Consider the following 13,845-nt stretch of genomic DNA (forward strand, 5'->3'; position numbering starts at 1 on the left):
AGCAGTCAGTGGTGGTAGCCGGGCACCATCTAGCTATACTGGACTCAGTCTGGTGGAGATCGTGGTAGTTGTGGTCCATTAGTCCTTTGGAGTAATCTTTTCCTTGTATCTTGTTTTCTTCATTCTCCCTTGCTCCCGAAGGGGTGAGACCAGTGGAGTGTATTAGATGGCCGCTCACAGGCTTTTAAAACCCTAGACGCTGCTCACCAAGGTAGAATGTGGAACATTGTCTTTATAAACTATGTTATGTCAATTGAGCTAGATGTTCCCTGATACCATGGTCGCCACAGCCCTCCACCCAGCAATTCAGTCCCTCAGGGAGTTTGGATGTGTCTAGGGAGCTTCCATGACCTTTCCTTGTACAAGTTGTGTTGGCTTTCCCAGCATTGTGTACTGTCTCAGCCTTCACCAAAGTCACCACTTATCTATTGTCTATTTAGTATGCTTTCCCCCACCCTTCCCCTCCCCCATAACCAGCAAAGATTGTTTCTTTTTGATTAATCACATTTCTGAAGGAGTCTTACTTAAGCTCAGTCTTCCAGACAAACTCAGTCTGCCTCTGAGATCCTAAGCATTTTCCATAGCGCATGTTCTTGTTTCTGTCCTGTCTTTGTATATTTTTCTAGTATCCTAAAGTACACTCTTTGAGAAAACTACACAGAAGAAGAAATAAGAACAAGAAGTAATAATAATACCCAGTATCTACACTGTGCTTCACATGTGCAAAGCTTCACAAATGTCATCTTAGTTAATGTCACTATAACCCTGTAGGTCACGCAGGTATAATTAGTTCAATTCAGTGGATGAAGAAAATAAGGCTTGAAGAAGCTGAACAACCTCCCCCAGACATACAACTAGGAGGTGCAAGAGCCAAACTCAGGCCTTCTGACTGGCAGTCTGAAGAGCTCACATCACTGTACTACATTTACCCCAGGGAAAGGAGAGAAATAGACATTTAGAAGAATATAATGAAGGAGAGGGGAAGACCAAAAATCAAGGAAGAAAGGGCAGGAAGGAGATCAGATAATAAAGGAACCACTATTCTGGGGTAGTGGTTACAAAATCTTCAGCCAAAGTTTAGGAAGGATATGAAATGTAGGAAGCACAGTGTTATTCTTTACGTAAGTGTTCCACTAAGGATAGTGCTAGGGGGCCTGAGAGTCCTCAGATGGTCCCACCCTCCAATCTCTGAAACGTTGTTCTTATCCAGGCCCATGCCTATGATGAGAGGAGGGAGGAGACGGGGCCTGCCACAGTTCTCCTCCAGACATGGATTTTACAAAGCTGGCTTAAGGGACTAATTCAAGTTTATGAAATGCATGCTTTATTGAGCACCTACAATGCACACGAGGGATTGTTCTGGTTGTGGAAGGACTACAGCGATGGGTACCACCCATTTCTGCCCTCAGCAAGCTTGCAGTAGCAGAGTGAATTGTGCTTATGCTAAGTGTAGACAGGAAGTTGTTTCTCTACGAAAGGAGGAGCATATCCCTTAGTCACCAACTGGTGTATTTTACCATTTGGAACACTAGTGCTACAGGTACAGTATGGAAGAAGAAATCTTTGGTCAAGTATGACAGGGAAATGTAATTTTAACCTGTGAAAATGATCAAAAGAATGCTATCTTCCCCCTATCTGGGAGTCCTTGGATGCAGATTTTAGTTCTGGCTCTTCCATTTATTAGCTGTGTGAATTTAGACATCGTATAATCAACTTTCTATTTTCATTTCCAGAAAGTTCTGCTGGGAAGTTGTTGTCTGGTGCTCTGTCAACTTAATGGTCAATGAAATGCCTCTGTCCACTACCTCTCCCTCCCCCCACTTCCTCCTTCCCAGACACCACCCACTAGTCTCTTTCTTCCAAGGGTTAAGCAGCTGGACTCCACATGAATTGCTGTCTTTTTCACAACTGCTAATTGACAGTGATGTTGATGTCTGCTGGGCTTTTGAACCTGAGCCAATCTTCATTTCTCTTGGGTCGCTTTCCTCTCCTACTCTCCATACCAGCTATTGTAAAACCTAGCCACACACTTTTCATCCTCTACTCACCTTTCCTTCTCCAAAGAACTTGTAGAGTCTGGCGAGTGGTTAAGCCTGACTCAAAGTCTCAGGCTGCTGAGGTTCAAGTCATTGAAATTCTCTAAGCATTAGATTCTTCATCTTTAAGACATGGACGATCTATATGACATGGATCATATAGATGCACCTACAGCATACTAGTAATTTCAATCAACAAATACCGTTTGAGTGTCTATGTTCCAGGTGCTCTCCAAAGGGGAAGTGGTGGCTCAGTGGTGGAACGCTCACCTTCCATGCAGGAGACTCAAGTTCAATTCCCGGCCAATGCACCTCATCCGCAGCCACCACTCATCATCATTGGAGGCTTGTGTATTGCTATGATGCTGAACAAGTTTCAGCAGAGCTTCCAGACTAAGAAGAAGTAGGAAGAACGTCCTAGTGATTTCATTCCAAAAATCAGACAATGAAAACACTATGGATCATAATCGTCTGATCCCCTACCAATCATGGGGATGGAGCATGATCAGGCAGTGCTTTGTTCTGTTTTGCGTGAGGCCCCATGAGTCAGAGGCCACTCAATGACAGCTAACAACAACATCTGTGTGCCAGGTACTCATCTTAGTCCCAAGGATCCTGCAGGAAACAAGACAAACAACGTACCTGCTTTCATAGGGTTTACGTTCCTTTGTGGGGGGAGGGATGAAGATGATAATGCCTATTTCTTAATATTGTGGCAAGCTTAATGAGATAAGCCATTATCTAGTTTAATCCACATTTAGGACTGTGCTTTTTCATAAGAAGTACTTAGTAAATGCTAGTTTTTTATGCTGATTATTATTACTGCATCATAGATTTTGCTCAGGCATAAATTCCCCCATAACTTGCAATCTTTTCTTCATCTATGCCTAACCTTTCTAATGTAACAAATAAAGAAGTTGTGAGCCTCAAAGCTACCCTTAGAAAGTGAGACCAGACCTTTCATTATGACCCTCAACTCAGCACTCAGCTGCAACTTCCTAGCCTATAGTTTTGGGAGAAGTTTCTCTCTTACCATGACGACTATAGGGAGAGGAAGGTCTGGTACCTTGAGCTCTAAACAAAAATTGGCCCTAGGATCTTATTATTCATTATAAGAGAAATAGAAACCAGAGAATCAGTTATTTTAACACTTGAGCTATCTTCTGATTCACTGGCAATGGAGCCATGAGTCCACCTTTTCAGCAGACCATCTCACATGGTTTATGGGAAAGAGTCTCAATATTTTTTTTTTTATTGTACTTTAGGTGAAGGTTTACAGAACAAATAGATTCTCATTAAACAGTCAGTACACATATTGTACACCATTTCAGAAATTTCTACATGTACAATTCAGTGACATCGATTACATTCTTACCGCTGTGCTGCTATTCTCACTATCCTTTTCCAAATTATTCCATCACTGTTATCTTCAACTCACTGCCCCCTAGGCTTCCCTCAATGGGTTTTTTAACAGTGCAAAGGTAAAGCAAAGAGGTTCTACTGAAATAAAGATGTTTCAAGACATGGTTGCTCCAGGAGGCAAAAATAAAAATGCTGATGATGGTGGGCATAGGGAGGAGACAACTCCATCAAGGGGAACTATTGCTTCTGAAAATGCATTTTAGGGGAGGACAAAGAGTCCCTGAGTGGTGCAAGACTATTAACCAAAAAGGTTGGTGGTTCAAACCCACCCAGTGGCACCTCGGAAGTAAGGCCTGGTGATATGCTTCCAAAAGATCACAGCCTTGAAATCCCTATGGAGAAATTCTACTCTGCACTCATAGGTTCACCACGAGTAGGAATCAAATGAACAGTAACTAACAACAACAGTGAAGGATAGAGGAATTGTCCAGTATCTATTCCCTACGTGGTCCCTTGAACTGGGTTTGAGCTTCCATGGTTAAATGTCTGAGTGCTAGAAACTGACAGAACCATGGTCTTGAAAGTCTTTCTGATTTGAGGCAAGGGTACGTCCCAGAAACTGTTCACAGGAGACTCTGTGAGACTCTGGACATAGCAGAGGGCTCTTGGGGCCAAAGGGATAGAGTGCAGCATACAGAGAGGGAGCAGGTCCTCCCTATTCCTTGGCATGGACCCCGGTTTCTCTCTGGCATGCTGAGGCCCCCAACTCTAGGGTACCTGGGCTGGCCATGGTGGCCGTGCTGGACTGACAGGTACTGGACCCTTGAAGAGGGAGTGGGAGAGGAGGAGTATGGTGGGTGCTGTGCAGGCTGGGGGGTGCCGTGCAGGCTGGTGGGTGGCCACCCATCATTTAGATGGGTGCTACAGAATATTGTGAGTTAAGTCCCTGCTTGGATTCAAGGAAGGGGTTCTGGGCCATAAAATTTAGCCTTAAAAAATGTATATATCCTCACTTGTTTGTACCTGCAGGTGAGGCCAGGAATATTTAGAAATATATCCTTCCCTCTATCCAAGAGGAAAAGGAATTTTTTTCTCTTACTCAAAATTTATCCCCACTTTGGTTCTGGATGTTGCCCCAAACACACTACTAGTAAGTTGGTGAATTATAACTCAGATCAGTGTGGCTCCAAAACTATTCTCCAATAGAACAGAACTTGGCAATCTTTACTCCATATTATTTGTTTATATTTCCGCCCTTCCATTAGATCATGAGTCCATGGAGGCAGAGAATCTGCTGCACTGCTATGTCTGGGTATAGTGCCTTGATTGTTACCAGTGCTCCACAAATTAATGAGCTAGGACTGGGCTGAGTTTTAAAGAATAGGTTAAAACTGAGATGCTTGAAGCTGGATATTAGGGTTCCCCAAACTTTCAGGGTGCATTAGAACTATCTACGGGGCTTATTAAAATGCATATTTACAACCCAGACCCCGTAGGCCCTACTGGCTCCTGGATCATAATTGCTAATAAGCACGACTCAAGATCCGATGAGTTGGCCCACAGACACATTGCCACAAAACTTCCCTAACTTCTCTGGCTCTTCCGGAGCTCCCTCTGAAATCCTTCAGCACACTCTGTCCATACCACAGATGAGGAAGTACTTTCTTATGCTGCTTTTGTGCTTCACGGCGTCTCTCTCAAGCCTTCTGTGAGCGATCCCAGCTGAAAGCCCTCTCATTTCTCTGAACGCCCATAGCATTGTGCCGGTGCTTCTTCTAAGACATGTGTACTTGGTACTTACCAGTGATTAAGTTCTTGCCTCGTCTCCTGCACGGAGCTGTAGACATCTTGGATTATGCAGAAGAGAGAAGGGGGCTCATATTTACCCAGCACCTAGAGAGGATGCTGAGGTGCATGGCCAAGACCCTGCTTCCAGGCTGACAGATCCCACGTCCCCCCAAGTGCCTGCTGGATGTGTAGCTCAATCAATGCTGCCAAATATCCCAATGGCTTCTATGGCTCAAGGAAGCATGATTTTAGGAATGGTATCTTTAGTCTCTATTGAAACACTGACAGGTCTACCACCTAGCTTCCTTTTATGTTTGCCTAAATTTATTTTCCACCGCCTGTCCATGAACTTGTCATACTGTGGTGGCGTGCATGTTGCTGTGATGCTGGAAGCTATGCTACCAGTATTTCAAATACCAGCAGGGTCACCCATGGTGGGCAGATTTCAGCAGAGCTTCCAGACTAAGACAGACTAGGAAGAAAGGCCTGGCAATCTACTTCCAAAAATTAGCCAATGAAAACTCTATGGATCACAACAGAACACTGTCTGATTTGTTTGCTTTGGACACATCATCAGGAGGGATCAATTAATGGAGGAGGACATCATGTTTGGTGAAGTAGAGTGCCAAAGACGGCAAAGGAGACTCTTGGAGAAATGGATTGGCTCAACAGCTGCAACAAAATGCCCCAACCTTCCAGCGATTGTGAGGATGACACAGGACCCAGCAACATTTCGTTCTGTTGTAAATAAGATCACCATGAGTCAGAGCTGACTTGATGGCAAACAACAACAAATTTAGGTTAAGGGTCTGTGCAAATATATGTGTGGGCTCTTATTTGGACACAAAGCTGATAGTCACCACCCATCCTCCTCATTTCAGGGCCAGAGGCATTGCTGTTGAGAGAGGTACACCATGGCAATATGCTATTTTCATCCACACCTGCCATATAGTCACAAGACCTCAATTTCATCACTGGATACTACTGTCCAGAGGAGGCACATGGAGTTCAAGCACACCTCAGACACTGGTACTCAGGAGCACTCCCATGGCTGTATCTACTCCTGGTGACCATCCTGGTAGCACAGTTATCTCTACTTGCTCATTCTCACAGAAGAAGAATCCATACCAAACCTGGATTCTGGATCTTACAGCAGGCTTTTCTGGATCATGAGGGTTCTATTATTAGCTGTGAGCTGCTTGGTGTTCATGTGTGGGGTGTGTTGAAGTACACAGTGTGGTTGAGAGAACATCGTCCATGAAGCCCTGTCTGTAACCACTATTCTAGGATACTCTTAGGTCTGGAGCAGCGCTGCAGACTTGGGAAATGTTAAGTTGCCCTCTAATATAGATCCGTGCAGTCACTTTGCCTGGAACTGAGGAAACTGAGGAGCACCTGATAACCCTCAAAGCAGTGCCGACCCCAGAAGAGGCAGTGTCATGCCACTTGTGGGGATGTTTGCTTAAAACAATTTCCCATTCCTATGGGTTCTGTGCAACCTAATTGGAAAAAGAGAGTTTCTATGGAATCTCCAGGTTGTATTTTCATCCATCTTCAAAATGAACCACACTCCTGTCTTAATGAAAATGCTACTCAATTACTATGATTTTATTAACAAGACAAGTGTAGCTATTTAGCATGTAACAATGCAAGAGTTATAATTCCAAGGGGATTGTCAGATGCTAATTCTAAATTCAGAATGCAAAGTTTTATTAGCCTCTTCCCAGCAAAGGATACTTCTACTCTGTGCTGTAATAATATTTGGGTTTGGTGCCTGGGTGGTTAAAATCTTAAAGGTTGCTGTAGTCATCAGTACATTATAAACCCATGAAAAATGACAACTGGAAATAAACTCAACTTTAATCTTGGTTGTTGTCTTCATGGAGTAAGTAGACTCAAGTGTATTACATACGTGCCAAAGATATGTGTTCTCTTCTATGTTGATCCTAATGTATTAAGAAGTAGAATGAGACTTCTATTGTCTTAGAATTTATACTAACGTTCTAAAAACCCATTGCAGATTCCCCAATCGTGGGTTAGGCCCAAGCAGAACAGAGGGGAGAAGTATTTAATTGGATATGAGATTGAAATTTTTTTAAATATGACTGGACTGGACTTTCTAATGCCTAAAGTGAATTTTAACTATCAAAACAGGGCTTTTTCTTATAGCTGAAAGTGACTTTCAAGACATAGGATCTCTCAGAGAACTTAAAAAGCTGCAGTGAAGGGATATTTGCCCAAAGATATTGGGACACGATGGTTGAGGAAAAATAAAGCCATTTCCTGTTTGTGTGCCATTGAGTTTAGTGCATTTAATATACCAGTTGCAGAAATAAAGCAGATCCAATTCAACATTACAAACATTTCCCGAATAACTAATATGCGTACAGCAAAGTGCTAGGAATACTGTGAAGAAATAAAAGTTGAGAAATACCTGCCCCAGCGTCTATGTAAATTCTAATTAAAAAAGAAAAGACACTTGTAAACAACTACAATTATAGGTCACAGACTCTAAATAGAAAATCAAGACGCATTTTGAACAAGCTTTGTTATATTTCTGGCTAAAAGAGGCGGTCTGAGAAATGTAATGTGGATGCTAAAACCAATGGAATTTCTGTAAGGTTTCAGTGGTTTATGGATTACTGTTGTTGTTAGGTGCCACCCAGTCAGCTCTGACTCTTAATGACCTTACGTACAACAAAACAAAATGTCACTTGATAGCATTCCATCTTCACTATCATTGGCATGTTTGAGTCCATTGTGGTGGTGATTGTGTCAATCCATCTCGTTGAGGGATTCCCTCATTTTTGCTGACCCTTTAACAAATATAATGTGTTTTTCTAGTGATTGGTCTTTCCTGATGACATGCTTAAAGTAAGCAAGCCAAAGTCTCACCATTTTTACTTCTAAAGAGCATTCTGGTTGTATTAATTCTAAGACTGATTTGTTGTTTTTCTGGAAGACCACAGTATATTCAATACTCTTCACCAACACCACAGTTTGAATGCATCAATTCTTCCCTTCTAAAAAACATCTTAATCTAGTTGGTTCCCCCAAATTTGGAAGAAGTAACTGCCATAATAAAATTACAAAGTGATGCAGGTTCCTAGATGGGGGTTTACGATATCTTCAAGGAAGGGATGGCATTTGTGTTGACCTTGAAGAACTTTAGCAAATAGAAGACAGTGGGGAGGACATTGAGAGAACAAAGCTTGCATGAGCTCATTTGTCTTCAATGAACTGATTGTAAAAGATCCTTATTGTTTACAATCAAATAGTCCAAGGAATCTATATACATGTAAGTGCTTAAAAAGCCTCTCTCTAACAGAACCACTCTATAATGGCAGCCCTGGTGGTGCAGTGGTTAAAGTACTTGGCTGTTAACCGAAAGGTGGTGGTTCGAACCCACCAGCAACTCTGCAGGAGAAAGATGTGGCAGTCTGCTTCCATAAAGATTTACAGCCTTCGAAACTTTATGAGGCAGTTCTACCCTGTCCTATAGGGTCGTTATGAATTGGAATTGACTCAGTAGAAATAGGTTTGGGTTTTTTTTTATGGTAATAGAACCAGCACGTGTCAGTTTGTCGCACTGTGGTAGCTTGAATGCTGCTATGATGATAGTTTCCATCTTAGCAAAACTTCAAACACCAGCAGGGCTGCCCATGATGGACAGGTTTCAATGGAGCTTCCAGACTAAGACAAGCTAGGGAGAAAGGCTTGACAATCTATTTCCAATTATTAGCCAATGAAAAACCTATGGATCACAACAAGATATTGTCCAACTCGCTTGCTTTGGATACATCATCTTCCTCAATCTCTGGAGGAAGACATCATGTTGGGTGAAGAGAGGGTGAGGAAGACTCTCAGTGAGATGGACTGACGTAATAGCTGCAACAATGGACTCCAACATGCTGGCAATTGTGAGGATGACACAAAACCAGGCGATGTTTTATTCTGTTGTACATAAGGTTGCCATGAGTTGTAGTCAACTCAACAGCAGCTAACAACAATAGAAGATACTGGGTAAAACTTATTGCTGGTGTACTTTCCTCTCACCTCTGGAAGTTTCTGTGTCTGGGACATCAGCTTGCTTCCTCCTAGCAACAGAATATTTCAGAATTGCTAGACTCGGTGATCAGAGAACCTGTTTCTGGACTGATCCTGGGAAAATCCAACTTGCCTTAGATCATACGTCAAGCCACTGCAGAATCATTTTCTAGCCCCTTCTCTATTCTAATTCCTTGACTTAAATTCTTGTCATTCTTTCCTGAATTCTAATATCTTTTTTGGTCCTTTTGTCCTGAAATCTGTGAAACTTATCTGTACTTATGATGAGTGCCCCCAAAGGATTTGACAGGGAAATCTAATAAGATTGTAAACTCCAGGAGGCAGAGCCTTTCCTATTTGACTCCATTGCAGAGTTCCTACTGCAATGCCTGAATATGTGTTTAACAAAGGGTTTTAAATTAATGGATTAAACTCCACTGCTGAATGGAAATGATTAATCATGGTAACTAATAAAAGACTACACAGGATGTATTTCAGCAAAAGAGCTTTGTACGTGCTGAATAATTATCAGAATGATAATAAGGAACTTGGGAATGTTCTAGGGTCTGCAAAGTTGTTTTGGATATCCCAGGAGGTCAGAGCACCTCATAAAGGTGACTGGTGGTTCCTGCCTTCCGCTAAGCCAACAGCCTCATCTTGCACTGACATTTATGGTGTTTGACCCCACATTCTGCAGCCAACCTGGAAGGGCCATGTCTCTGTGCTCTGTGTGCCAGCTCCAGTGAGCCACCTGAAAACTTCACTCTCAGGCAGGCAGGCAGGCAGGGAGGCAGGCATAAGGTGTCCACTTGTGCCAGCTGGCCCTACCCTGTGCCTTCCCCAAACTTTTCCAGATTCAGTCATGATGTGTGTGACAGACAACAGCACTAATCTCCTCAGGAACACCCCAGAACGCAGAGCTCATCTGTGCTTCTAGGCTGGATTTTGCAGAAAATGGGAGATGGCACCCAACCCCCTCTGGCGTGCCAAGAGCATAGCTGGTCTATGTGATACCCAGGCAGCTGGCACACGCTGGCATTCTCTGGGGCCTTGCAGAAGCTGTTGAATGGTGCTCTGCCTCCCCCAGAGTGTCTGGGAGGGAAATCTGCATTACAATATGTGCTCCCATGCTAAGAATCTTACTGTAGCCCAACACTTTTTACAGGAGGCCACTGTGCACACAAGCCAGCGTTTCTAAGATTTGTGGGTTAGCATCCACTCACAGGTCTGTAGTCCAGAAATCTGCCTGCAGTCAGGAGTCCCAACCCATGGACAACGAGTGAGAGCTGTTCAGTGGTCAGGCACTTCCTCTGCCCCTAAGGAGTGCCCCCAAATGAACCCAAAGAGCCACCTACCCCGATTTGTAAAATGGAAGACACCTTGCTAATTGACAGGCCTGCGATTGGGGTGGCACTTTAAATTACCTTGGCATTAATTGTCTGGACAGGTTGTTCACTCAAATTGCCCTGGCTCACTAATAACCTGAGTGGGCTGGTGTTTTAAATGACCATGGCACTAATGGCCCAGGCTGGCTGCTATTTCACATCATCCTGGCACTAATGGCCTGGAAAGGGGGCTGGCTTTGCAGATTAACGAGTGTCCTCCAAATGGCAAAGGATTATGGAAAGAGACAGAAAAACAAGGGAAATAAGAAAGAAGTTTTACTTCTCCTCTCTTTCTCAGCATCGGATACTTGGGCATAGATCTGGAATTCCATGCCTTCTTGAAATGAATATTAAATGTCCACCTCCTTCTTTACTTCCCACCCAAGCCCCAGGCTGCCATTATTATTATTTCTTTAATTATATCAAATTCACTGAAGAAGAAACAACACATCCTCTGCCCAGCCATAGTATCTCTACTTTCATTTTTGTTCATCCCTACCCACCACTCCCATTCCATCACCAAACCATTTATTCACCAAACATTGGTTGATTTATTGATTATCTTCTATGTGCAAGACCCCTTTTGAGTCCTTGGGGATGGAGATATGGAGCCTGTTAGAGACTGAACTGTGTCTTCCCAAAATATGTGTTGAATCCCTGATTCTCGCACCTGTTATAGTGATCCTGTTCGGAAATAGGGTTTTTCTTGTTATGTTAATGAGCCGTGTCAGTGTAGGGTGTGTGCTAAACTTAATTACTTCTGAGTTATAAAATGACCAAAATAGACACAGAGACACACACACAGGACACGCACACAGGAAGGCAGATGCCATGTGAGGATTGTTTACAAGCCGAGGAGTCACCGAATGCTCAGGGCTACTGACAAGAAAGGACTAGACATGCCCGAACTTTCAGCCTCCAGAACTGTGAGAAAATAAACTTCTGTTTTTTAAAGCCACCCACTAGTGGTAATTGTGTGCAGCAGCACTGGTAACTAGGAGCCATAGACATGACCTCTAGGAGCTCCCATTACTCAGACATGTACAATCATTTCATTGCAATGTGATGATAAGCCCTGGGGCCGAGGGATGCATTGGGGGCTCTGAGGGAATGTGGAGGCGGCCAGACTTATGGGGAAAGATGAGTTGGGAAAGCTTCATGCTAGAGGTGAGTTTGGGGAAGACAGTAGGGTGAGTTTCTCAAGGCAAGAAGTGGAAGAAGAGAAGGTGTTCCAGAAAGAGAAAGAGCGTGCACAGAGGCAGAATTCATGAAAAAGCATAGCTGCAAACCCTTCCGTGTGGCTCAAGGGTTGGGTGGTGGGAAGCAAGGCTGGAAAGGTAAGTTTGAACTAGATTGTAAAAAACCTTGGTGGAGAAAGAAGGGATTAATATTTCAGAGATGAAGTCTCCTAGATCTGAGGGCTGATTGCATATGGGGTTTGAGGAGAAGGAGGAGTCCAAGAGTGGCTTCTAGGCTTCTGGTGTTGATAGCAGGAGTTACAGAGGGTTTACGGAGGGTTTACAGTAGGTGTTTTCTTTTAATGTTTCTTTTTAATTCAAAATATCGTTTTCACACAATTGCAATCAGTGGATACGCTATTTTTTAAATTTATTATAACAAACATTTTCTAGCGTTTTCAAATGTTCTTTTTTTTTTTTTTTGTCAGCATTTTTTTTTTTTTTAATAGTTCCTAGGTCCCTGGGAGGTGCAAGCGGATTGCACTTGACTACTAACGAAAATGTTGGTGGTTCAAGCCCACGCAACCATGCTTCAGAAGAATGCCCTGGCAATCTGCTTCCGTAAAGATTACAACCAAGAAAACCCTATGGAGCAGCTCTGCTCTGTAACACATGCAATTGCCATGAGTCGGACGCACTGCAGTGGGTTTTTGAGCAGTGATGATTCAGTGGTAGAATTCTCATCTTCCATGCAGGAGACCCGCGTTCAGTTCCTGGCCAATGCAGCTGAAGCACAGCCACCACCTGTCTGTCAGTGGAGGCTTGTATGTTACTGTGATGCCGAACAAGTCTCAGTATAACTTCTAGACTACAACTAGGAAGAAAGGCCTGGTGATCTACTTCCCAAAAAATCAGCCAACGAAAATCCTATAGATCACAATAGCCTGATCCCATTGTAAGGTCCCTGGATGGTGCAAGCTGTTTGTACTCGAATACTAACCTAAAGGTTGGCAGTTCAAACCTACCCAGTGGTGCCGTGGAAGAAAGACATAGCAATCTGCTTCCATAAAGATTACAGCCAAGAAAACTCTACAGAGCATTTCTACTCTGTAACACATAGGGTTGCCATGAGTTGGAATCAACTCGCTAGCAATGGATTTTTTGGGTTGGCTGGCTTGCATTCTTTCTGCCCCATGAACTGGCAATGGTAAATGGAAGCATGCTGCCCTCTAAGGGAGTCAGAAAAATCTGAAAATAACTTCTTTGCCCAGCATGGCTTTGTCGTCTTATATAGTGGTAGGGATTGGTACAGACCTCTTTCTGCCTGGTATCAAAGGAAACTCAAAGCATTTAGGTGATTGTAGGTTGGGGTGAAGGAGGAGATGGATAATAAGGTGTTTCATTTTAAAGAAATTGGTTCTCTGTTCACCTCTGTCCATTGAGTTTCACCTGTCCGTTGCTCTGAGACGTACGAAGAAGGCACTGTGTTCAAGGCACTGTGAGCGATGCCCGTTTCCTGGCTCTCCCTGCTTGTCATCAAGAAGACCATCCTCACCATGGAGCTTGGGGCTTGGATCCTTTTTTTTTCCCATACAAAAATTTATACACACATTGTTATGTGACTCTAATTGCTCTCCCCAAACTGTGACAGCACACTCCTCCTTTCCACCTCTGATTCCCTGTGTCCATTCAACCAGCTCTTGACCCTCTCTGCCTTCCCATGTCACCTCCGGACAGAAGCTGCCCATTTAGTCTCTTGTATCTACTTGAGCTAAGAGGCACACTCCTCACGAGTATCACTTTATGTCCCACACAGTCCAGTCCAATCCCTGTCTGAAGAGTTGGCCTCGGGAATTGTTTTAGTTCTGGGCTGACAGAGAATCCAGGGACCATGCTTTCCGGGTTACCTCCAGTCTCAGTCAGACCATTAAGTCTGGTCTTCTTACTAGAATTTGAGTTCTACACCCCACCTTTCTCCTGCTCCATCAGGGACTCTCTGTTGTGTTCCCTGTCAGGGTGGTCATTGGTGGTAGCCGGGCACCATCTAGT

Source organism: Trichechus manatus, unplaced genomic scaffold (assembly GCF_000243295.1).
Source record: "Trichechus manatus latirostris isolate Lorelei unplaced genomic scaffold, TriManLat1.0 scaffold00193, whole genome shotgun sequence".
Classification (NCBI taxonomy): domain Eukaryota; kingdom Metazoa; phylum Chordata; class Mammalia; order Sirenia; family Trichechidae; genus Trichechus; species Trichechus manatus.